General features: G+C 37.0%; 2 long non-coding RNA genes across 2 annotated transcripts in view; one reads left to right on the top strand and one right to left on the bottom strand.

Annotated features, from left to right (window-relative positions):
* The window catches only part of LOC309512741, a 334001-nt gene that overhangs the window by 72688 nt on the left and 235232 nt on the right, over positions 1–26081 (bottom strand). The window lies entirely within an intron of this gene.
* Positions 12887–15359, top strand: LOC309512670. Its single transcript, XR_014211133.1, has 3 exons — positions 12887–13526; positions 14413–14446; positions 14692–15359. It is a non-coding gene; the product is annotated as an uncharacterized lncRNA (long non-coding RNA).

Here is a 26081-nt window from a genome sequence, read left to right as displayed (position 1 = left end):
GTGAGTGTATAAGCAATTAGTAACTGGCAATATACATGATTAAAGGTTCGCTCTATAAATGCAACACAAATTGGTACAATGGGTTTACATTATTATCATATCCTTCAACTATCAAACATCAGAAGAAAACTAAAAGTATTAACAAATTACTTCCGCAAACTATGAATAACCACAAAAGCTCAGATGAGTCTTACCACACCAATGTCACAAGACCATGTTAAATAACATATGTAAGTCTTTATTATTATGTAACATATACAGTTTTGTATGTTGCGTTAAGCAAAGGTTTCATTGACTGGAAAATGTACTACAATACAATATTTAAAAATATATTTTTTCCTGTGCCCTAGTAAACATTTATTATAGGAAATAGCAGTGAAAAGGGGAGATAAATAAGTTTCAAAGTGCCATTTAAAAGGAAAACCGGGAAAGAGACGCAAGTGAGGATTTGGAGGAGAAAAAAGAGATTTGTGTGTGCATTCCAGTGAATTATTCATGGAATATTGTTTATTAAATCAGGAGAGCGGACCACAAGAGCACAGTTATCTGTTGCATGTTCCATATTGTTACACCAGAATACAACGAAAATAATGAGGAACAGAACACAACGGACTGAAAAGAGCTCTTGTCACAGTTATTCTTGTGATTCCAATGTCACATTAAGCATGATGGCAAAGTTCAACCTCATTTTCCATATAAGGTCATGAGAGCAAGTTTGAGGCTATTCTATAAACCAAAGATTGTTTATACAGTATGTCTCGAAGAGATAGCTGAATCAGGACAGCATTTATTCATGAAACCATTTTAAAAATTGGTTGTGGATTGTGCTTCTCTCAGGGGAGTTTCTGCATGTCTGACTGTTTATAGAGGTACTTGGCATTTTCAGCTCTGTGCTTATTGAAGCTGGGAAGAATAATGATATGTACTGCTTCAAAAAGAGCTTTAATACATCACATCTTTGTGTACTCTTAGAGACAGGAAAGGACTTTTTAGATCCTCAATTTTTATGCAAGCTAACAGCCGTGCTAGCAAACCAGCTGAGCAAAGGTTGCTAGTGCGTGGAAGGGGAACGACTTGTTTTTATTCTATTTGGTGAGCTGAGTCTTTCCATCCATTTGGTATAAATGTATTTGGAAGCTTTGATTAATAAAGGATTATGGGATGACGGATTAGAATAGTTCGGGTGAGGATGTGCCCTGTGAAAATACATTGTTCACACAGTCTCCATACCATCAGAATGAAGACCTCAGATCAGCTGACCATTTCTATTTAAAAGAACAGGATTAGGAAATCCATCTGTACTCAAGTCATAGTTAGTTCATTTCACTGAAAGCAAGGCTGTGAGAAATAGACGGACAGTCCTAGGGTCATGTTTGTCGACTGAAGTTAAGTAAACTCTATCCTGGTTTTAGGTCATTATATACAGAATTTGTTTAGACACTTGGGAAACTATGAAATAAGTTCACAGTACTAATATACTCACATTACTAACACAGTAAATGGCATTTGGTTAATTTAAGAAAATCGGCAGACGAAATGAGTGTACTAGGGTTGCACTTTATTTTACAGTGTGTGTACTTTCAGTATACTTAACCAAGAAAGTGCTGGTAATATAAGGTAACTACATGGGTTAAGTTTAGGTTTAGAGGTATGTTCAGGGTTAGTACCTAGTTATTACCCAGTTATTGTAATTGCTATAATAAGTAGGGGAGAGCCGGGACAGTTGAAACACTTTTCAGATAAATGTCGTTTTCTAAGATAAGGTTACAAGATAGATTATTTTTATTTTTTTTGTGATCAACAACTCACATTATGTGTTTTCTTAGTATCATGTGTTATTCGGTACAAATATAGAATGATTTAAGTAAAATTTGACTTTGAACGGTTGTTGTGCTTTGTTTGCAACACAGGGGTGGGACGGATGAAACATAACAGTTTAAACGGCAACTATTCATCTAATGCTTGTTTTTGTGAACAATACCAACACATTCTCACCCCAAATCGTCACTTTTTCGTCACTTTCAACCATGCTTCAATATCCGACGCCCAAAGCACCCTTTAGCGTCCATATGTGACGCTTCGGTTATGGGTAGGTTTAGGCGTCATGTAACTGACGCTTTCGAAAGTTCATCAATATCCGACGCACAAAGCACCCTTTAGCGTCCATATGTGATGCTTCGTTTATGGGTAGGTTTAGGTATGTGGTAGGGTTATGCGTCTCATATGGATGCTAAAGGGTGCTTTGTGCGTCGGATATTGAAGCATGGTTGAAAGTGACGAAAAAGTGACGATTTGGGTATGAGAACGGGCTGACAATACCTGACAAGTAGCTTATCGTCGCTGTCGGGCGGAATCCTCGTATCTCCAAAACCATTATTTTTCAGGAAATTAAAAAAACTGCATATTTTTTGAGTTATTAAACATTGTATCGTTAAAGTTGGTATTATACCTTATATTGCTATCATATACTGGTGTATACCAACATTAACACATCATTTCCCTAAAATCATGTTTAATCGGAGATACGAGATTTATGACTTGGGAGCGGGGAGATACGAGGTTACGCTGTCATTGATTAGAATGGAACGGACACAGACGGCGCTGCTGCCAGCAGTGTTTATCAAAGTCTGCGGTCGCGTTCAGCCTTTTGATAAGAGATAAGGCTTTAAGAGCTATTCAAATCTAATGATTGTGGTTACATACATCTTCCTAAACTCCATTTTAAACGTTTAAGAGATATGAGTGATGCAATACCAAAATATTAGGCTGTCTAAAATAGGCGGAAATTAATCTGCACGCAAACAAAATCGGCGGTCGCGTTGAGCCTTTTGACAAGAGAAAAGGCTTCAATAGTTAATCAAAGCTAACGACCGTGGTTACATACATCTTCCTAAACTCCATTTTAAAGGTTTAAGAGCTATAAGTGAAGCAGAACAAAAAATGATGAGCTGACTAACGTTGTCTCATAGGTGGAAATTTGCCTAATCTGCACGCAAACTTACCTCCGTGGCCCACGGGCTTCCTTCTGCACCGAAGCATTACAGCTATCGATTTTTAACAAAACAAGCCAACTCAAATGTATCTAACCTAACTATTTTCACTCGTTATTGTCTAAAAAACAGACAGAGTTATGCAAAAATAGGCTTAACTTACTGGCACCAGTAGACAGACCCTTTTTCTCCCATAAATAAAACCTGCTACTTGGGGTATTTTACATGCACAGTGCCAACTTCGAGTCAGTAAAATAATAATAAAAACAATCATTTAAAGCTGGTATCCAAAACATTTAATTCAATTCAAGTATTAGGCTATATTAGATACATTTTAAAACTTCAATGCACAAGTATAATAAGCCTAATAATAAGCCTAGTAATACGTAGACATTTAAAATGCATCAATAACTGATATCATAGTTTAACACAGATAAAATCAGAGTTAAGGCTTGCTTTACGTGTTGCTCGACGAGGGTTTCTTAATCGTTGCGAGTTTCAATCCTGAGGAGACAAAATGCCGCGAGGCTCCCGCCCGCCGTGGAGTGAAGAAGAGGTGGAGTTACGAGGATTCTCAGACAGTTGAAGTGTCCAATGGAGTTACGAGATTTGCTCTCAAGCTATTTTCAACACTTTAGATTGGTTAATAATTTGTAAAAATAACAGAACCACGTGGGGACTGACCAATAGCATCGATTTGTGAAAAAATATAAAATTGACCAAATTTGGACATACGAGGTTTCCGCCCGACAGCGACGTTATGTACATATTGTTACAAACATATTCTGTAATTTATTTTTAATTTAAAGGTTCATATTAACCATTTTTGTTCTGTCGCCCAATAAACAATAGGCGAAAAGAATTAAAGAATTAAAATTGCTTTAAAAGAAACACAAGTCTAAGAACAGTATATGAATCTATGAACAGTATATAGGCTATGACCAGGTTTAACTGGCCTCCTGTCATTTAAACCTCTTTTGCCCTTAAACTAAAAAACTCTGATAATGCACACTTAAGGGTGTGTTGCAGTACTAATACACCTGCCGTATTATCATTACAATGGCACATGAAACGATAAAAACAACTTGTCAGTCAAAAAAAATGGTAGGTATTGCGTGCTGTACGTGCTAACGAAATTTGACGTACATGACGTGAGTGGTTTTCAAGGAAATCTTAGTGTTTCATCCGTCCCGCGTTTCAATCGTCCCGGCTCTCCCCTACATATTTCAGTGCATGGTATTATTACAAGAACGTACTATAAAGTAGTTTATAATAAACCATGTAATAATTCTTGTAATAATACCATGCACTGAAATATGTAGGGGAGAGCCGGGACGATTGAAACGCGGGACGGTGGGTTGAATTTTTATTTTTTTATTTTTTTGCATTATAATTTTGTACTGCATGAGTTCTATCCATGAGAAGCCTGCAGCTCCTATCAGGCTTGAATCTTGCATTGGTCCTTACAAACATAATTTAGTGCAATCTCATTTGTCATGGAACTAGACCAGACAAATTGAACTTTAAGCTAAACAGCATGTGGTCATATCAGATATTTTGTTGCACGCTCTAAGAAAAGTTTGTAAAAATAGTGCCCAATATACAGTGGTTTTTCACAGGTGTTTAAATTTTCGTATTACGTATTGTAGTGCATTGTGTTGTGTTTTAGGGTTGAAGGAAATATCCATTTTCCTTTTTTTCTACTTTTTTTTTTTTTTTTTTTTTTTTTTTTTGCAAATGTGCCTTAAATCTTGTTCAGTTTTCCCAGACTTCCAAAATGTGCATTTAAAGTCAATGAGTTTTTCTTATACTACTTCTTACAAAACCAAATCATTTGAGCTGCTGTGTACACCAATTTATCGCTCCATATGTTACAGTAACAATTGACTCATTTGTGCCCATCCAAAAGCATTTTACACTTCAGCGTATATTTACTTTTTGCACACAGTCCTTTAATTTTATCAATGAAGTTAAATTCCAATAAAGTTGGAATTTATGCATATGCAATTGCATATAGGAATGTCAAACATACGGATACTTTAGTACCAAGTTGATGCATATATGGACTGACGGACAGACAGACAGACAGACAGACAGACAGTTATGATTTTAATACGCTTGTTCAAAACCAGCTGTAATGAAAATATTTGTGTGCACCTATTATGAAAATGACTGTTTCCTCCAGAAACATTGGCACAGATGTTAAGATATGATAGTGGCGTCATTAGCATTAAACTAAATCTGGGCCAGGTTCTTTGTTTAGTCCTTTTTTGGTTTTGTTGTTGCACACATCTGCTGTTATTATTTCCCCCGCCTCCACCAGTAATCCATACCTTTTTCTTAGCACTAAAGCCAGATGTGGTTCCTGGGATTGTCATTGCTTACACTGAGCACAGCAGCAATTCAGAAATGTATAACATAGTATGTGTCAGGAAAACCACTGTGAAACAAGCTAAAATTAAATCACAGGCTCATTACTAGTGCAATAATGATCAAATTTTGTGTTTAGCAGTATTATGCCGTTTCAGAGAGCAATATGTGCACCTTAGCTGATGTTTTTTTAGTTTTTTTTTTAGCCAAGTTTGTTTCTAATAGCATAATACTCTTACTGCAATTTATAATATATTACCTGTCCACAGTGTTTGTTTTTATACTCATGGAAAACCTTTTCTGCATGGAATACTGTATCCCACAATTAAATGACCTTCCATTTCCAATATGATGAATGAACTGGTATCTTTATTTCTGGTAAGATAATTGGATGCCACTCACATGCAACGATGATGTCATGTAACAGCATACTATTGTTGAATTATCATTGCATTATAGAATTGTATACAATGCATACTGTGCAGTATCAAATAAGTGTTTAGTAAATAATTTTAAATATAGTCTGAACAACTTCATTTCCCTCCCTGTGTGAGCCACATCCTAAATCCTCTGAATGTGGGCTTTTCTATAAGTTATACAAGCTCAAGGTCACAGGAAGCATGTACTCTGGATTAAAAACCTGCAACCATGGCGACATTAGGATATAGTCTGGCATGACACTTGCCTTTGACATTTAGGGATTATTCAATTCAAATGACGCAGTCGTACAGTGATGTTTGTAAGAGATCATTTACCTTTGGATTTACTTGGGGGAAAATCCCATTACACTACATAACAATCAATAATGGAATCTTTGTGTGATGCAATTATGAAATCCGTTAAATCAACAAAGTCTGAAAAGCTTTTCAGTTGCTATTTACTTCATACATAAAAAAAATGGGTGAATTTCATTGCATTGCATTGGAAACAAAATATCAATCCAAGTGGCATCTACAAGCAAATGCTGCTAGAAGTTTACAAAAAAATAATAATTAAAAAACATTTTCTGAACTGAACAAGTTGTGCTTCCCTGGAAACAAGAACATCAAGAACATTAACATGCTCTGTGTCACAACCTACAAGTAGTGCAGAATCTGAATTATTTAACATTATTAAAGAATAATTTAAAAAATAATTTCCAGATTTTCAATGTTGAATCAGAGTTCAGACTTTTGAGTTCACTAGGTGTCTCATGATGCTCTTATAATGATTGTGAAGTATATTAATGAGTTTGGGCTGCTCTCTGCAATTAAGGGCTTCGAACATGAGATTCAAGCTCGTAGTACATGGAGAGGAAACCTAAAAGGTGGGAGAAAAAAAGAATTTGTCGAGAAATAAAGTAAGTCTACCAAGTAAATATATAAAATTAAAGTTCATCAAGAAAAACACCTTGCTGACAGTTTAAGATGTCTTCAGTTATATACAGTGTTAAAAGTTAGATACAATAGATTGATTATATAATTATCTTACCTTACCATACCTCATTTTTTAGGCAAATTTTAGGCTTACCTCATTTTTACCTTGTTTTGCTACAGAGTTCTAGATATTTGCTTGGTCATATTTAAGTGGTAGCCAATGTGTTTTATGTGGTTACTATTGCATTGCTTGGGGGTTGCTAGAATGTTCTGCTTTAATTTGCTTAGAAGAGGGTGGATGGACTGATGGAAGAGTGGATGGACTGATGGAAGAGTGGATGGATGGATGGGTGGACTGATGGATGAGTGGATGGATAGGTCGATGGATGAGTGGATGGATGGACCGATGGACGGGTGGATGGGCCGATGGATAGGTGGATGGATGGATGGGTGGGTGGATGAGTGGATAGATGGGTGGATGGGCTGATGGATGGATGGATGGATGGATGGGTGGACTGATGGATGAGTGGATGGATAGGTCGATGGATGAGTGGATGGATGGACCGATGGACGGGTGGATGGGCCGATGGATAGGTGGATGGATGGATGGGTGGGTGGATGAGTGGATAGATGGGTGGATGGGCCGATGGATAGGTGGATGGATGGATGGGTGGACTGATGGATGAGTGGATGGATAGGTCGATGGATGAGTGGATGGATGGACCGATGGACGGGTGGATGGGCCGATGGATAGGTGGATGGACCGATGGATGGGTGGATGAGTGGATAGATGGGTGGATGGGCTGACGGATGGATGGATGGATGGGCCGATGGATGAATGGATGGATGGATAGACAGACAGACAGACAGAGAGATTTTAAAAAGACATTTTCATGTAAAAAAAAAAAAATAAAATGAAATGGCATTTTTGCATAAGTCTTCACATTTTCCCTAGTGAAGACAACTCTGAAGTAAATCACATATTTTGAAACCCAGAGTTTAGGGATCATTGTTCAGGAACAGCTTTGAAAATGAAGACTAAAGAACATTACAGACATTAAATAGAATAAATGCATAAATTAGAAGGTACAAACAATTATCCAAATGTTTTGATCCCTCATTGAGCACTCTTGATCTGGAATCAACATTAAACCCCACTAGCACTGGGGAAAACATCATCCTTTAAACTCTGCGAGAACAAGGAGAGTTCTGGGAAAAGCACATAGACAAACAATCTCTTTGAAGGAGCTAGAGGTAAAATGCATATACCAGCCTACAATATCAAGGATCCTACACAGGGCTGTTTAGGACAGGCACAAAAGAAGCCATGAACCATGTGAAACGGTAACAGATGCAAAAAAACAAACAAACAAAAAAATGCTTTAATGTACCAACTTAAAAAATACTCACAATTTGAGGGCAAAAAATATGTTTTTGGTTGTAACAAATTAGTGTATGGTTTGGTTCAAACCTTCTATTTTGATTTAATAATAATGAAAAAAATATTCCCAAACGCAAAAACATTCATACAAAGTAAAAATATTATTTTTTGATAGAGACCATTATACTTTTTAAGTATATATATATACATGTGTTCAAAACTCTCCTGCCAAGCAAAAATACAAAAGCAAAACAGGTTTAAACCAGAAACTATGATTTTCGAAAACTACACTAGAAATAAATGACACGGTCAATGTTAACTTTTTTCACTTTTTTTTTTCTAGCTGTCTGCAGTGCTGCTCCTAAAACCTGCTTCTGAAATGGCTTCTAACATAGAAAATATATCTCAAATTTTTTTTCTTTTTTTTTTTCTAATCTAATGCAATGAAATAATTTTATATAAAAATGTGCAAACGGCTCTCAGACTCCCACTGAGGCACAGCGTCTGAATAAGACTTTAGAGCCTCTAATTCTTTGTTCAGTTAAAATCTATGGTAGACTGTCGTGACTTAGAACAGCTATTATACTGGTACGTGAAAGTGCTGTAAACATATAGCCTCGCATGGCTCATCGCTGTATTCTGTTTACAGATTTTTAAATATTGAATAATGAATAATCAAACAAATCTTGTCTAGAGCCTTTAAAAACTGAAAACCCTTTTCTCATTTATTTCCTTTTATTTGGTCCACATTCAGGCACTGCCGCCAGCTCTTAGTTTGGTCTTGGACTCGTGTCTCAGGCAGGGATTTAGGAAACTCCACTGAAACTGACCCAGGCTCACTGTGGAGAATACAGGAGGTGCTCAGTCTTTGAAGTGACAGCCAGGATTATTCAGTGCCCAAAGCAAAGGCCTCGGGAGAGATTTGGGTAAATCCAAGTATCAGTCTACAACTGCAGTTTGCTCTTCATAAATGCTGGCACAGATAGAGCCAAAAGCAGACTGGGTGGAAAACATTATCTCAGACTCTGCTAGATATCATCTATTTGTTTGTTTAGAACCATTGCATCGATATTCCCCCCATGGTCAAAGTGGAGCAAAATGTGTTTAAAACCACAGGGGTGAAAGAGCAAGGTGGTGATATTTTTTTAATGTGTTTACAAGGTACTAGGCTGAGCATTTTTGAGGATGAAATAATCACCGGATTAGGATTAGGATTTCGAGGTTTTGCATGCTGGGCACATACACTATATTGCCAAAAGTATTGGGACACCCCTCCAAATAACTGAATTCAGGTTTTCCAATCACTTCCATGGCCACGGTTGTATAAAATCAAGCACCTAGGCATGCAGACTGCTTCTACAAACCTTTGTGTAAGAATGGGTCGCTCTCAGGAGCTCTGTGAATTCAAGTGTGATAGGTTGATAGGTCCATTCGTGAAATTGAATAATAAGTGGTATTATAACAAAGTGGAAGCAATTGGGAACAACAGCAACTCTGCCACGAAGTGGTATGCCACGTAAAATCACAGAGCGGGGTCAGCGCATGTCCATAGCTACAGACCTCCAAACTTCGTGTAGCCTTCAGATTAGCTCAAGAGCAGTGCGTAGAGCTTCATGGAATGGGTTTCCATGGTCGAACAGCTGCATCCAAGCCTTACATCACCAAGTGCAATGCAAAGCGTTGGATGCAGTGGTGTAAAGCACGCCGTCACTGGACTCTAGAGCAGTGGAGACATGTTCTCTGTCTGGCAAACCGATGGACTAGTCTGTGTTTGGCGGTTACCAGGAGAACGGTACTTGCCTGACTGCATTGTGCCAAGTAAGTTTGGTGAAGGGGGGATTATGGTGTGGGGTTGTTTTTCAGGGGTTGGGCTTGGCCCCTTACTTCCAGTGAAAGGAACTCTAATGCTTCAGCATACCAAGACAGGATGGCCCCTTCCTGTTCCAACATGACTGCGCACCAGTGCACAAAGCAAGGTCCATAAAGACATGGATGAGTGAGTTTGGTATGGAGGAACTTGACTGGCCTGCACAGAGTCCTGACCTCAACCTGAGTGAACACCTTTGGGATGAATTAGAGCGGAGACTGCGAGCCAACACAAATGTGCTTCTACAAGAATGGTCAAACCTTGTGGAAAGCCTTCCCAGAAGAGTTGAAGCTGTTATAGCTGCAAAGGGTGGGCCAACTCCATATTAAACCCTACAGGATTAAGAATGGGATGTCATTAAATTTCATGTGCATGTAAAGGCAGATGTCTTAACTTTTGGCAATATAGTGTACATAGAGCACATCAAATATGATAAACGGAAGCTCAACCGTACTTGCTTGATGAGCTAGAACAAACCATACCTCATCGGTTTTTGCGGAAACTCAAAAACATGATGCGTGATACGCGAAAATGAACCTCAATGGTTGTCGCGCGTCAAGAAAGCGTGCTTGAGCACTCGTGACCAAATTTGAATGCTGTAAAGACTATTCGCTAATCAGTGTTTATCTGTGAATATAAGTAAATATGTATAAAACGATCGTGTCTTTTCAGAAGACATGGATTAAATTCATTTTATTTGTCTTCCGATGATAAACTAAAGTAAAAAAAAAACTATTGTTTGGCCAAACTATCCCTTTAATCCCATTTTATTTAAATGACTGTACTACGTTGTCAAAGAGTGACATGGAGATATTGGTCCAAATAGCTTGATTTGTGTTCATTTAATGTGCCAAATTAAAGTGCTTCAATATTGCCCTCATTGTGTCTTGACATTATCCAGCTCGGCACTACCAGCAACACCCTGAGTGAACTTCAATCCACATGTTATCACTTAAGTAGCAATGACATAATTCATCTTTCATATGCCTGTGCTGGTATGTCTTTATCTGCTGTAATTAAACTCCATAATTAATCACCCATTTGACTCAAACAAACAGCATTAATCAGAAACAATACCCTTTGAAGCGTGTGTGGCCGCTGCATTTTAATTTGAGCATTTTTCATGCTAGTCATCATTCCGCATGCCGTTTCATCTCTACTCTCTTTTTATCTTCAATCTAGTGAAGTCAGGCCAATGAAACCTCAATGACTGATGAAAAATACACATATCAGTGTACATAATTTTTCTTCCTAATTGTTGTATTGTGTCCAAATTAGAGTTTTATTGCTATTAATCTTAGTAACAAGGTCTATTGCATGTGTAATTGTTCATGTAAAGCTTTGTTCACACTGAATCCAAATGAACCAATTCAAATTTGTTTTTCTAGTTTAGTTTAGTTTAGTTTAGTTTGTTTGGACTAAAGTGCATTTCATTGCACAAGATTATAATTAGTTTCCGGATCAAGTTAGTAAGATGGAATTTACATCACAGGTGTTTTGCTGCTCAGAATACAAACTAATCTAATTTGGGGGGGAGGGAATTCTAAATTGGCTGGTTGAATAGGATAAGTCAGGCATTTAATGTCAAGACTCAGTCATTTTTCCCTGTTAACTGACCCCTGGGTCACACTGAGCCGTGTCGTTCACACTTCATTAAGGCAGTTAAGTGCATGCCCATTACATCAATGACACGCGTACAGACTGCCTGCTTCGCTAAACGATCATACTCGACATCTAAATTGTCTTTTCTGCAGACGAGTCAATTTGCGCTTAAATGGATCACGGCCTGCAATCGCTCAATGAAAATCAGGAGATGAATGGCTTGAAACTAAGGATAGGATGGTAGGGACGCCCTTGTGGGAGAAAAAAAAAAAGTGCTTAATTGTTTTGAATGTGCACTTGTAGTTTACTTCAAATATTAAAAGTATATTTTTCAAAAACCTGTATTTGCAGATTATATAATATAATGAAATAAAAGGCCACTTAAGTGCACTTAAAGAGAACACGCTTTAAAAACAGTTAATTAAAAGTTTCAATAATCTTTTGTCATGCTTTAAAGAAGCACACTTAAGATGTTGAATAACATACTAAAGCACATGTAACATACTAGATTATAATTTAAAATGTATTGTGTTGTTTGATATTACACTTGAACTAAACGATTAAATTGCAGTTTCATCATTACACATGTGTAAGTATATTTTAGTTTACCATAAATTCTTGTCAGTACATTCAGCAGTAACTTTAACAATATTTCAAAGACAAAATTCAAGCTTTTAATGTTGTTTATATGTCTATGTGGTGTTTTTAATGTGCTTTAAGACAAACCATATGTAAATTTACAAGTCGACAGCATTGCTGAGTATTTTCTTCTTAAAACTGCAGTGAATCAAAGACAGTCTCAAAAACACGGTTTGAAATCGCTGGTGTTTCTGACGTCACAAACTACCTTGTAACCAATCAGATCAACGTGTGATCGTCAACCAGTTGATCTCTGAGCTGCAGTGAGTGAGTGGAGGCGGGGCTCATTTGCATATTCATAGAACTGCTTAATTAATGAGGCAAGGGTGTAGAGTTACATTCAAGCTATTTTAAGGCATGAAGATTTTTTTTATTATAAAAAAATGTTTAAATATGTAATTTTGGTGATCAAAGATTAGTTTTAAGGGATACAATTATTGACTACACTGTAAAAAAAAACTGTAAATTTACAGGAAACTGTCTGTATTTTTTACAGAATTTTGCCGTTTTGTCATTATACAGTGAATACCTGTTATTTTACAGATATTTGTTGTAATTTAAAGATCCACTATTAAATTTACAGGTAATTGCTTTTATTGTGGTTTTACATTAATTTAACGTTTTTTAAAGGAAATTATCTGTAATTTTATAGGGTTATGTGTAATTTTAGATAAAAAATTAAGTAATATTTTACAGATTATTTCTGTGGAATTAGAAAACAAAGAAAATAAGGTATAACTGCAGAAATCAGCAGTCACTTAACATGTTTTCCTTAAAGATTATTAAGCATGTGGGGGTTAAAGTGAGTTTTAAGATTTGTCCACACATTAGGCAGGCCTATTTAATTATTTATAATCTTTTAATTTTGTCTTGCAAATAGATGTTCATTTTGATCATCATTTGTATTTGCCCGTAAATTTCATTTAGGCCTATATTTTATGTCTTTTATGAATCGTTTTTCCAAATCTGCGTTGCTGCACATTGCGTGGCTTTGTGTGCGTTTGAATGTGTGTGTGTGTGCCCGCGCGCGCGGCCGCGCGCAGATTCAAATGATCCGCCATTACGTTTCGTTGCTTAGTCCCGCCCAGCCCACAACGGTTAGCTACAAATCTGTCTCTGTCGTCGATCTGTGTCAAGGGCAAGCGGGAGATTTGAATTCAGAGCTATAATCGTATTCGACAGAAGCAGCCGTGAGCAGGAGCGCTGCTGAACACATATTAGTTGTAGTCTGGTGTCAGTCAGTCAGTCCGGAAATAACGCGCCCTTTTTCAGTGAGCCTGGTTCGTCACAGCAGACCTCATCCCGACCGATCAACGGCTGAGGTAAGAGTCTAATACTACATGTAAATGATATTTTATATTACATTTGTGTTAAGTGGTTAGACTGTTTCCATGCTAACGTTAGCATTCTTAAATTATGTTCAGTCATAACTGGCGTCGAGGGCAAAACACAAATGCAGCATGGGTCTTTTCAATTATCGATCTGTGTTAAGAAAGATCAGTTGAACCCACTCTAACTTACTTGTTAACTTATAGACCTAAAACAATCTTTAGTAGACTTGTTATTCATATTAAAGTCCATAATTGTGTATAAAATCTTCGTTATGATAGTCAGTAACATTAAACCAATCTCTTAAATGGCGGGACATTTTGAAACCATGTCTGGAAGCTGAAAACTTTATTTTTCAAATTTTTTATTTTTTTTTGTAAACTTTTTTTTTTACTTTATTTTATTATAGTAAAATTGTAGTAAACACGTTTTTAGCTGATTTTTTTACCATTGTAATAGCCACAGTTTTACTAAAAATAGGCCTAACGTTACTGTGTTTCTTTTGTTTATTTCGTAATAGTTAACATGACTAACTTTATTAAGACCGTTAAGAAATCGAAATACTGTCTGTAACTTAACGTACTTGTTGATGATACAGGAAAGCCTAGAACAGGAAGACTAGAATATGAATACAACATGATGAACCCCTAGGTGTATCTAGGTCTAGGTCACAGTAAATCATATTCATTTAATGTTACTTTCTATAAATGTAACTTAGCTAAAATCACATGGCAGCTCAAAATATTACTGCTGGCCTTTCCAGCTCAGCTTCAAGATCATAGTCAGTTGAGTTTTTGCATTGTCCCAATGGAACATATTCTGACATGTGTAAATCTAATACTGAGTTTTAAAATAACTTGTGTGTGTGTGTGATTTCAGGTCACGTGGAAAGCAGATGATCATGGCAAACAAGGTATGGGAAGAATTCATTAAAACATAAAAATCATAATGGTTCTGATTCCATATGTTCATAACAGTCTTCTGATTCCATATGATTGCACTAAAAGTATGCACAAGGTTTGGATTTGCTACAGCAAGATTACGATTGTGTTAGATTCCACCCATCTTTCTTTCTTTTAACTAGGCTCTGTCATTTAGAAACATGACTTTTCCTATCACTAATATCTTAATGACACATATCTCTACCTTTTAATCCAGCCAGATGATCTGACGGTTGCTGCTCGCATCTCAGCCTACCTGATGGAAAATTCTTGCTGGATGAATGACCTTCACCTTCAAATCAGCCTTGCCAAGACAGAACTGCTTATGGTTCAACTTTCAGCCAAAACATACTTGCTGTGATCCTGCTGATTTGCCTTATCATTAGGAGGATCAGGCCCTTCCTATCGGAGCTACACAACTCTCTTGTTCTATCCAGACTGGGCTATTGTAATGCTCTCCTGGCAGCTCTTCCAGTATCAGTCAAACCTCTGCAACTGATCCAGATGCTGCAGCAAGAGTTGTCTTTAAAGGTAGCCCTATGCCTAAACTCACTGCTTCAGATCTATGTGTCCTCCAGAAGCATGTGTTCTGCAAGTGAACGGCGCCTTGTGGTGCCATCATCCCAAAGAGACACAAAACCACTTTCACTGACATTTACCTGGACTGTTTCCTGGTGGTGGAATGACCGGCGCAACTCAACACATTTTCAAGAAACTGCTAAAGATCCATCTTTTTCATAAACACTTCACCCAATAATACTATATCTTTGTAAAAAAAACAAAAAAAAAACCTTGCTATGTGTACTGTGCGACTAACTGGGACTTGTCACTGCACTTGTTGCTTTTTATTATCTTTAATTATTATCTTAATTGGTTAGTCACTTTAGATAAAATGTAATTGTAAATGTTAAAATAAGTTATACTGTAAAGGTATACGGTAAATGCTTTTTATTGTGGATATATTTACATGTTCTAAATTATATACTAAGCATCTATTTCCTATCAATCACTTATCTTGATGTTTAGTGTTTGTTCAATTACTAATACTGTAAATATGCAGGTATTCTGTACTCATACATTTAGTTAATTTAAAAGAAATTGACTGTACATTTGCTATTATTAAGAACTTAATTAGAGATGTTGTGAAATTGGATCGGTACAAATAAAAATAAAAACTGTAAATTTACAAACATTTGTATTTGAATTTATGTACTTGTGTGCATTTTTTATACATAATTTCATTGTTATTTTACACAGAAAAACTATATTAAAAGAAAATTACTGTAGATAGACAGCATTATTATATAAAATTATTTGTATAAAACCTTAAATTTACAGTATTTAATTGTTTTAAAGGTGTATATGACTTTTTTTAAACGTTAAAAATCCCAATAATTACATAAGATTTTATGTAATATTAAAGATATAATCTGTTATTTAATTATGGAAAATTACTGTATTTTAACGAGATTGTTTTTTGCCGTTATTTTACGGTAATTTTCTGGCGCCCCAGCTGCCGGAATAATACCGTTTTTTCACAGTTTTTTTTTTTACAGTGTACAGGGGGACTTTAAGTGGGTCAAAGAAGCACTCTGATTACATTCAATATAAATGTGAACTGTATTACATTTTAATTTAATTGTGAATAACATGTTATTAAGTGGTCGAAAACATTACATTCAGTTCACACAGAGAAGGCTATATTTTTTACATAAGTAGTTCTCTTTTTTAAAGTATTCTTAAGTGCACTTTTTTTCACAAGGGTATCCTTTATAGCTATCCCTAATAAAGGTGTCTAGTGTGTGTTTTCATACTTGAAAGTGAACATTGACATGTGGTGCAACGTCAGTAGGCGTCAAATCTGCATTTCATCTCATAATGTTGACTTATGGACAAATCAGCTGTAAGCTCAACTCTACACTCCATCAGAGGTTAAGTGCAAATATAATCTGTTGAAATAAAAATCTTACTTTATTTAAATCCACTGGTATAAAGCTGATTATGGACGGGTTATTTTTAATCATCATTTAAATAATTTTACACGCAGTTTTTTTTTTTTATTGCTATATATTACAAGCTGCTGCGGATGCCAGGGACCGACCGACCAAATAAATAAATAAATTAATCTGTAACAGTGAGAACATAAAGAATAAAATCCATAACTAATCACAAATATGATATTTGTAAATAAAATCATTTTATTTCAGACAGACTGGGAAAATGCATTGGCTTGAGTAACTGTGTGACTCTTATGTGTCAAAAACACATGATTTGAGTGTAGACCGCTGCATTTGTTATAATGGCGGCCGTTTCGTTTTGACACATCGCTCTGCTCACATCTGGTGTAAATACAGTGTTAATGCATTCGCTCTTCTGCAATATTCTGCTGAAATGTTCCCTGATGAATATTAGAATGAGAAAGAATGGTGGTATTAAGTTATAGGGATAATATCCAGTCAGCCAGTCATTATAGCAAAACACATACGTTATATGATAACAGAATGCAAGAAATGATTCGCTCTTTCACAGACTGTAGTTTAGTGTTTATAAAACATGCATTGGATTATTGCATCTGGAATGCAGTCTTTAAATATTCTTCCTCTATTCTGCCCAGCCGCTGACAATAACTCATGGACTTTGCAATAGCAGGCTGCTATACTGAGTCCGTGGAATATGAAGGATGGAGAGATACACAGAGAAAGTAGACTGAAGGAAGGAAGGTGTGTGTGAGTGTGTGTTTGTGTCTCATTAGTCTTGACTCGTCCAGGAGAAGCGCCTCCCTCCTTGTTGATGCAGTCTTGCCCTGCAGTGAACATTGTGATATGGGGTATAGAGAATGTGACAGTGTGTCAGTGTTAATGCATTCTTCCTCTCCAGAAACACATTAATGAGGGCTATGTGTGTGACACTTTTCAGCTGTTTTAACAATGTGGCAGTGATTCAGGTCTGGTTCTGGAAAGGCCCCGCTGTCACCATACTTTCGCCTGTATGTTTCCCCCCTCTTCTATGTAGGTCATGCTATTATGAGACCGGTGTGTTCAAGTATGTGAGTTATGAAAATCTTACAGAAATATTCCAGGTTAAATGCAACTTAGGCTGTATTCACTTGTGCATTCGCGCTCTCCTGGGAAGTTCGTATTTACGAGTTGGACTGATAAAAATGATGTGTTGGATTCACTTAAAATATTCATGCACCACTTTTGCATCACACTTTTTAAGTAAATTCAACTGGAAGTAATTTTATGTAAATTAACAAGAACACATTTGTTATATATACATACAGATGAGTTCACTTAACATTCCTTACTTGAAAAATAACATAAATTTTTCTTAGTAAAGAATGTTGAGTTAACTCATATTTACTGTATGTGCGATTATGATGTCAGGTGTGTTTGAATAACTTTGGTTCACTTAAAAAATTATTTATTGAAATTAATCTTTTTTTTTTTATCGTAAGTGGTTGCATTCAATTGATTGTATCTACATTTAAACAAATGCATTAAGTTGAACTAAAATGAAGTGCCACTTACGATAAAAAAAAAGATTAATTTCAACGAATCATTTTTTTCAGTGTTGTAACTGATATTTTTGATTTTCTATGTTTTTAATAAAATTTCTGAAGCTGCTGTAAATTTAATTAATTGTGCATACTGTGGTATTTTGTACATGCTGAAAAAAAATTAAATAATTTGAACAAATTTACTATTAATACTGAAGAAGCATTCATTGCGTCCACAATGTTTTCTCACTCTTATGCCCCAACTTGGAAACGCAAAGTTTATGAACTGAGAGATTTAATTAATTTTCAGTGATAACCAACAGCAAGCCGAAGATGCTGTTGATAGAGATATATTGACTCATTTAACCCTGAATATTCTTTTAACAGAACAATTTTCTAATTAGTTCTTAAAACTTGGGATCAGCATTCATAAATGAGATTGCTACTCTGGGTTTTATCACTCAGGAGATTAAGCGGTTTGTGGGTTAATGAAACAGGTTTCACCTCTTATAGTCCAGTGAGTCAGTATTGATTACTGGCTAATTACCCGCACAGGAAAGAGCCGTCAGCCGAAGAAAGCCATGGGTGAAAAGGACTTAACGGGAAATTGCATCTGTGTGTCTAAATGACTCAATTAGGGGCTCTGTGCCCACAATGTTATGAACTATAGCTATCATCTTGCCATGGTTCTTATTGAATAAAAAGAACTATGCTGTAATTTTAGCACTTAAGAGGCATCAGCACTGACAGCTGTTTCAATTGACAAGGTCCCTACACAGTGTTCATTGTTCACTACACGCAGAGCACTGTTGAAGTCCGTTTCACTTTAATAAAATTTGTTCATTGTGTTAAGGTGAGTGATAAACGTCTATTGCAAATTTTTTGAATTTTTTTTTTTCATTTTCATCATTTAAGCTGCAGTCCGCAGTTTTTCCTCTTTGTCGCCATCTCTGTTCGAAATCTGCAATTGCAGTTATTCGCAGAATTATCAACTTTACGTGCGTTGTGCCTCGGCATGGCACAGCGCGGATGAATACAATGTTTTGAGGAGAATGTGCGGCTGTCAATCACCGCGCTGGTGTAGATCCTGTCATTCGCAATCACAGATTCTACTTTTTGGAAATATGACCAACATAAGAATTTTCACCGGAAAATGTCGTCTGACCAAGTAAGTAACATCCACTTTTGTTCTGACCAACTAAGGGGAAAAAAGCATTGCAGTAAATCGCGCTGATTAAATCTAACGATCGCTTATCATATCACGTCAAACCGTGCAAATTATACTTTGTTCTAAAATTGTTAATGTTAACAACATCAGCATTGTGTGACTACATTTAATTCCCTTCCGATATTTCTCCTTGTTTTCACATGGGCCGGTTGCAGTCTCTTTTTTTCTCTTTTTTTCTCGTTTTACAACGGGTGAATCTCCAGTTGTCACTGGTGATTGTCGTTTGAACCTTTCTGGACCCGCCATCAAATTGATGAGTTTAATCTAATCAAGTGCTGTGAGAAAAGGCTGTAAATCTCCACCTCCAACATCCTCACACTCATAGCCTACTAGCCGAGACTGTGCAGCGGAGCCAATATCTGTTTTTGTATGTGTATCTGTAACAATCACACAATTATTTGTATCTGTATTTGTATTTGTATTCTGTATGAATAAATCATGAAGTGGGTAGGGCTTTAACCGGATGTTCGTGAAATTATAGTGCTTTTCCACTGTTCGGCTCACTTTGGCTCGGTTTGTTTTTCCATTGCAGTTTAGCGCCGCTTCAAAGTGGGTGGGATTACAGACTGATCGTGTTTGTTGCTCCGCCTCTACTGCTGTGACATAATCATAAACGTGAAACAAACAAACGCGTGACACAAACAAACACAACACAGGAGCAATGGAGCATATTGATGGAATGGTGTTCTTGATTCTCGGCATGTGGATGTTTTTCACTGCGAGACGAAGAGGTTTGTTTGTTCGGGTTTGGTGTCTCGTGTCGCAAATCCAGTGACGCTGGTAATGACGATTCTTTCTGACCAATCAGTGACCTGCAGTGTTTATACATCACATTTTGTGTATCATTTCGTACAAGGTTTAAAACATTTAAATAGACATATCAAATAGAAAATCTGTATGATGTTGTATTTTAGTTGATATCACTCTTGTCAAAGCCCTGATTTCTGAGAGGCAATCTGAAGGAGAGCGGCTATTTGATTTGCGCTCATTTCATTCATAGAGTTTACACTCATTCACCTCACACACTCATTATTGCGTAGTGATTTTTAGAATAAAAATGCTGGAACTTCAACTCCGTTTCACTGGTGGATACATTTCCCTCTCCACTTCTTGAGAAGTAATTTTGCAATGGACCCTTATTCCCCATGCCATTTGCAGTGTCCTTCGACCTGAACGTGTGCTCCCTTCAGATTGGAATCTCACTTAAAGGGATAGTTCACTTTGAAATTAAATTTTGGTATGTTTTAGCTTACCTCAAGAGCATCCAAGATGTAGGTGTCTTTTTTTCCCGCAGTAGTTTCAATTTTGATATTTTTAGGTCAAACCGTTCTTGTCTGTCAGTCATATAATGCAGGTCTATGGTCATTATCTCAAAGAGCATGCACAGAGTCCATACACTAGATATATAGATATATACACTAGATGTCGCCTTGGCTACTGCAGTTCATTGGAAACCGTAGCCAAGGCGACATCTAGTGTATATATCTATGCACCAGTCTGCGCACACGTCACACAGCAGGATGCGCCCGCGCTCTCAGATCACTTGGACGTGGCTGTGTTCAAGAGGTAAAAAACAATATAAATACTGTTCGTTTTCTCACACAAACCGCTCGTTTCGTGTCTTAGGCCATCAATGTGTACTTACAATGGGGAATTGTTTAATTTGGACGATGGGGAATTGTTTTAATTTGGACTCTGTGCATGCTCTTTGAGATAATGACCATCGACCTGCATTATATGACTGACAGACAAGAACGGTTTGACCTAAAAATATCAAAATTGAAACTACTGCGGAAAAAAAGACACCTACATCTTGGATGCCCTTGAGGTAAGCTAAAACATACCAAAATTTAATTTCAAAGTGAACTATCCCTTTAAGATGGCAGAATACCCTGTGTAGTCCACTTCGCAGGGCACTTACGGTTGAATGGATCCCACTAATTGATTTGCAGCAACAAAGTGACCAGAACTCATTAATTTTCAACGAGAGCTGATAATTTTACATAAAGATTGCAGCTGTAGGAATGGAAGTCCTGTCTTGAAGCTCAATAGCCACTTTAGAATTCACATTGTCTTGACCATTCAGAAAAAATATAACAAATATTTGTTTGTTTGTTTTTTTACTGTTTTAGGTGCTAAATTCATAATTCCTTTGATAGTATTGCTTAAAAAAAATAAAAAAATAAAAAAATTATATTATTGCTTAAAGTAATCTTGATAAATACTTTCAGCATCCAAGCAGACAACTAGCCATATTTGAATGACTATAAAAAAATTAAAAAAAGAATCTAGAAGGATAGTGAGGCCCGGGGGTAAAGAAACATACTTATTCTACACCCCTCATGTCTCTTCACAGTGCCAGACTAGAGTCAAGCCCAACAAGGTCTTCTATCCCTTTTGATTCTGCCAAGCCTATTCCCTTGGCTGTGTTTTCATTAGGTAGCAGGTAGAGACAGCGGGAATCACATTCATCCATTCATGTGCATCAATAATTAGATGATGAGGCATTTGGCTATTTACATCTTATCAACCTGCGTTTGGTGGAGATGGTATGTGACTCTTCCATCAAAGGTTGTCGCCGCAGTTGCAGCCCATAGTTGGCATAACATTGTCCTAGTTATATCCATTCCTTTACTTGATTCCTTTTGTGTAGAGATTGCAACACTTCAGAGAGCCAGCGATCGTCAGAAGACAAAGCTCGGACAGATCCGTCCTTGTCAGATCCAGCGCTTGAAAGCCACTCCCTGAGGGTTTATATTGGAGGCCTCAGCTTGATATAATAATTAGTAGATGATTAATAGGGAACTATGTGTCATTCCAAGCTATGATAGCATCTGTGTTCACTGGGGAGCCATACTTCTCGACTTTTTTCTTTTCTAGTCCTGCCACTACTGACATATCCATAATTGTTATAGACTGGCCGCTGTCTATGACCAGATCAGGCTTAATAAATGAGGTATGTGCGAGTATGATTGGCTCAATCGAAATCCTTGAGCTGCACCGCTTACTCTCCGCACCACCCTATTGTGGTAGGCACACCTGCCGTCATGTTACCTCACATATCTGAAAAATGTGATTGAGGGTCGACACCCAACCTGATCTTGCACTACATGCCTTCATAGTTAGCGCTCCATCCCTTAGCTGGATGCGTGGGAACACCGTGCTTGAATTCTCCAGCCAATAATGGATTGACTTTTCCATGTTCTGAACCACCAAATCACGGCCGCCCAGCGAGTGTTCCAACTGATCTGCCCACTCGGAGGTTTAAAACAAGTCGTTTAAAAAAGTTGTGCGAACAAATGATACTGCGGTGGCTGTTGCTGACTATTTAAATCTAGCGGGCTTGCTGTCTCGTGTCGCAAATCCAATGATGCTGGTAGTGATGAGTCTCTCTGACCAATCAGAGATCTGCAGTGTGTACATGTTATATTTTAGTATCGGTACAGCTATTTTGGAACCTCAACCAAGATGGTACTAAAAAAAAATTACCAGGAACCAGGCAGCCACATCACCCTGTAGCCCAAGACTGGTTGTCCACTAAAGCTAAGCAGTGTTGAGCCTGGTCAGTAAATAGATGGGTGACCTCCTGGGAAAAGGAGGTTTCTGCTGGAAGAGGTGTTAGTGAGGCCAGTAGGGGGCTCTCACCCTTTGGTCTGTGTGGGTCCTAACGCCCCAGTATAGTGATGGGGACACTATACTGTCAAAAAACCACCGTCCTTTGGATGAGACGTTAAATTGAGGTCCTAACTCTCTGTGGTCATTACAAATGGCTCAATTTGCCCATTGGCCTCCTAATCATCCCCATATATACTGATTGGCTCTATCACTCTGTCTCCTCTCCACCAGTAAGCTGGTGTGTGGTGGGCGTTCTGGCAGAATATGGCTGCCGTTGCATCATCCAGGAGATGCTGCACATTGGTGGTGGTTGAGGAGATTCCCCACTTCTATGTAAAGCACTTTAAGTAGCCCGAAAAGCTCTATATAAATGTAATGAATTATTATTATTATTATTATTAGGTACTGTACACTGTGGAAAAAATGAGCCGTACCGAGCCGTACCATGGAGTTGAAAAGCGCTATAAAACTGGGCATACCCAATCCCCTATCCTGAGTCTGTGCATGGTGATACCCCTTCAGCGTGTGTGTTTTCAGAATTAAGAATGTTTTAAGGATCTTGATGCCCAGTGCATTATAGGTGTTGATAATGTTCTACCTCTTTTACAAAAGGACAGACAACAGACCTTTTTCTCAGTTTTCTGGTAGCGCCGATAAAAAAAAAATATATATAAAAAAAATCTCACTTCTGATAACTATTTAATGACATTTGTCAAAAGGAATGCTCAATGAACTATCTTCAATGGAGCTGTATGCAGTTCTGTCATGCAGCAGAAACACTGTTCAGAAGCTCAATGTGCGGCTGCTGCTGCAATTATCCTGCTGCCATGATTACGCACTGCAGATGCACCAGTCATCAGTGCTTCAGTGGAGTACTGTATTGCTGAGGGAATTGATATCTTCCTCAGCACTGTCTTTGAGAGGTTCCCTGATGGACTTTACATCCTGTGCCTTTCTTCAAGACAAAACCACTTCCACTTGCTTTGAAATCGACCACCCCTGTAATCAAGTTAGACCCTTTCCTCCATCAGACCCCTATAAGACAGAGACATTTGTTACAGTGCTGTTCCCACTCAAGCCATAGGTCAGACATGTCATTGAGTTTCATTAGTTCTGACCGTATCAATGATTAAAGATGGATGGAATAAACTCCTGTTGCCTAATCTTCTTCTTTTGAAATTCACAGATAAACATCCACACAGACGTAAAGCCTGATGGTTTAAAGCATTTCAGGAAATGAAGTTTTATCGATGATGCTATGAATTTGGTGACGTTGTTACTGTTTGGCTCATGTAGATGATGGAGATTACGTCAAAGGTTTGAGAAGCATAAATCTAGCCTGCGGCTCACATCAGTGAATGACCACTTTAGATTTTTTTTTATGCATATTAAAAATCAAACAGCAAGAGCCTGTAAGCCTCTTGGCATTTGCCTGTCGTCTGTGGATTATAGTACAAACTGTTAGCCGTTAGCAGATGGATTAGCTTTAAATATGAAAAATGGGAGAATATTCATGTTTGCATGTTGACACTGACTCAAGGAACATATTGCTTTTTCCTGGAGATTTTGTTTTCCATGCATGACATTACATTGTATAAACAATTCTATGCCGACTAAAGAGATAATGAATACTTGTAGATCCAAGTGCTGGCATGCCTGAAGCTGAATAGCTTATTTTGAAACAGCATGAATAATGGATTTAAAATGACATTAGACTACCTTTCCCCCAAAAACTTAGAGAGTTATGTTTTAGGGATATGCAAAACAATTTTATTTATTTTTTGTTATAATCACCAGCTTGCTATAATTGGGTGCATCACCAATAACTGGATGAAGTGTAACGGAATGTAACAAAACAAGAGCCACAAGTTTAACTATTTTTAACATGGCATGCTGTTTTAAAAAGTCTGTGTTTACATAGACTAGCATTTACAATAGTATACAATCAAATACAAAATAGTGCAGAATGAATTAATAAAAAATTGAGCTAAATATCTATAACCTTTTGTTCTACCAGAAAGACTGAGAAGGCGAGATGTTATCACAATGACATTTATTAATTAATAGATTCGGACTCTGCGTGTCCTGCCCGAAGATGAAGGCAGGGGCGCAGCCGATCCGCGGGGAGGTAAGGACAGGGACCATGTGCTGGTGGTGGTGGGGAGGATGGAGGTGAATGTTTGCGTCATCATCTGCAAACTCAAACGTGTAAGTAACGATCTTTTATACTCTAGCTATTAGATAGTGATTGGATAACCAGAAGTAATGAGTGATGTAACATTGAGTCTTCCTGGCAGAACTTGACGCTAAAGCTTGCATTTCTGCAAAAAAACTTGGGTACTCATAAAACAATGGAGTTCTATTGAAGTCTGACAGTAATTGTCTTGAAATTTATAGCTGAGGGTGGTAAATCTGTTACGCAAGTGCTGCTTTTATTGCTTTTGTGCCAGTGCTTTAAAAGGAGATTAAACAACTTCTCTGAGAGAGTTTGCATGTTGACTGTACAAAAACATACACTGTCAGTGTCTGTACAAATACTAAGCTAAAAGAAGACTTGTTAGTGGACGAACTAAATTAGCATAAGAGTGAAAATTGTTTAAATGGAGTTTACAAGTCCAAAATTGGCCATAGGTGAAGAAACACCCAGTCATGGTTTTAAGAATCATATTGTTGTTGTGCTAAACTACTGCACAGATTTGTCATTCCATTATTTAGTAAAGTCAACATAAAGACTTCCAAAATCTGATATATTTATTAGTAAAACTGGATATTCAATGATAATCTCAAATATTAGATAATCCGTCATGCATAATCAGTAAAATATATTTACAGAAGTTACTATTCTTTCACTTTACTGTACAATATATCTATATATATATATATATATACACATACATACATGCATACATACATACATACATATATATATATATATATATATATATATATATACACACACACACACATATATATATATATATATATATATATATAACCCATAGCGAGCTACCAAACATATATATATATATATATATATGAATTCAATTTGACATGTGGTGTAATGGAACCATTCACGATTTGCATAAAAAGGGGATTTTCATTTAGTTTTGACCAACTTCTTGGTAAAGCCACGGCGATTTCTATATATTGAGTACAAATGTTCAAATATGAATAATTATGACATCCTACAAAAAACAGATAATGGCTTCACTGCACACCCAAATGAATAGGACGTTCCATCAGATTGAACAAAACATATTTTGCC

The sequence above is a fragment of the Leuciscus leuciscus genome (assembly GCF_965113295.1).
Source record: "Leuciscus leuciscus genome assembly, chromosome: 1".
Taxonomy (NCBI): Eukaryota; Metazoa; Chordata; class Actinopteri; order Cypriniformes; family Leuciscidae; genus Leuciscus; species Leuciscus leuciscus.
Note: the sequence above shows the minus strand (reverse complement) of the source record. Positions and strands in the feature narration are given on the sequence as shown.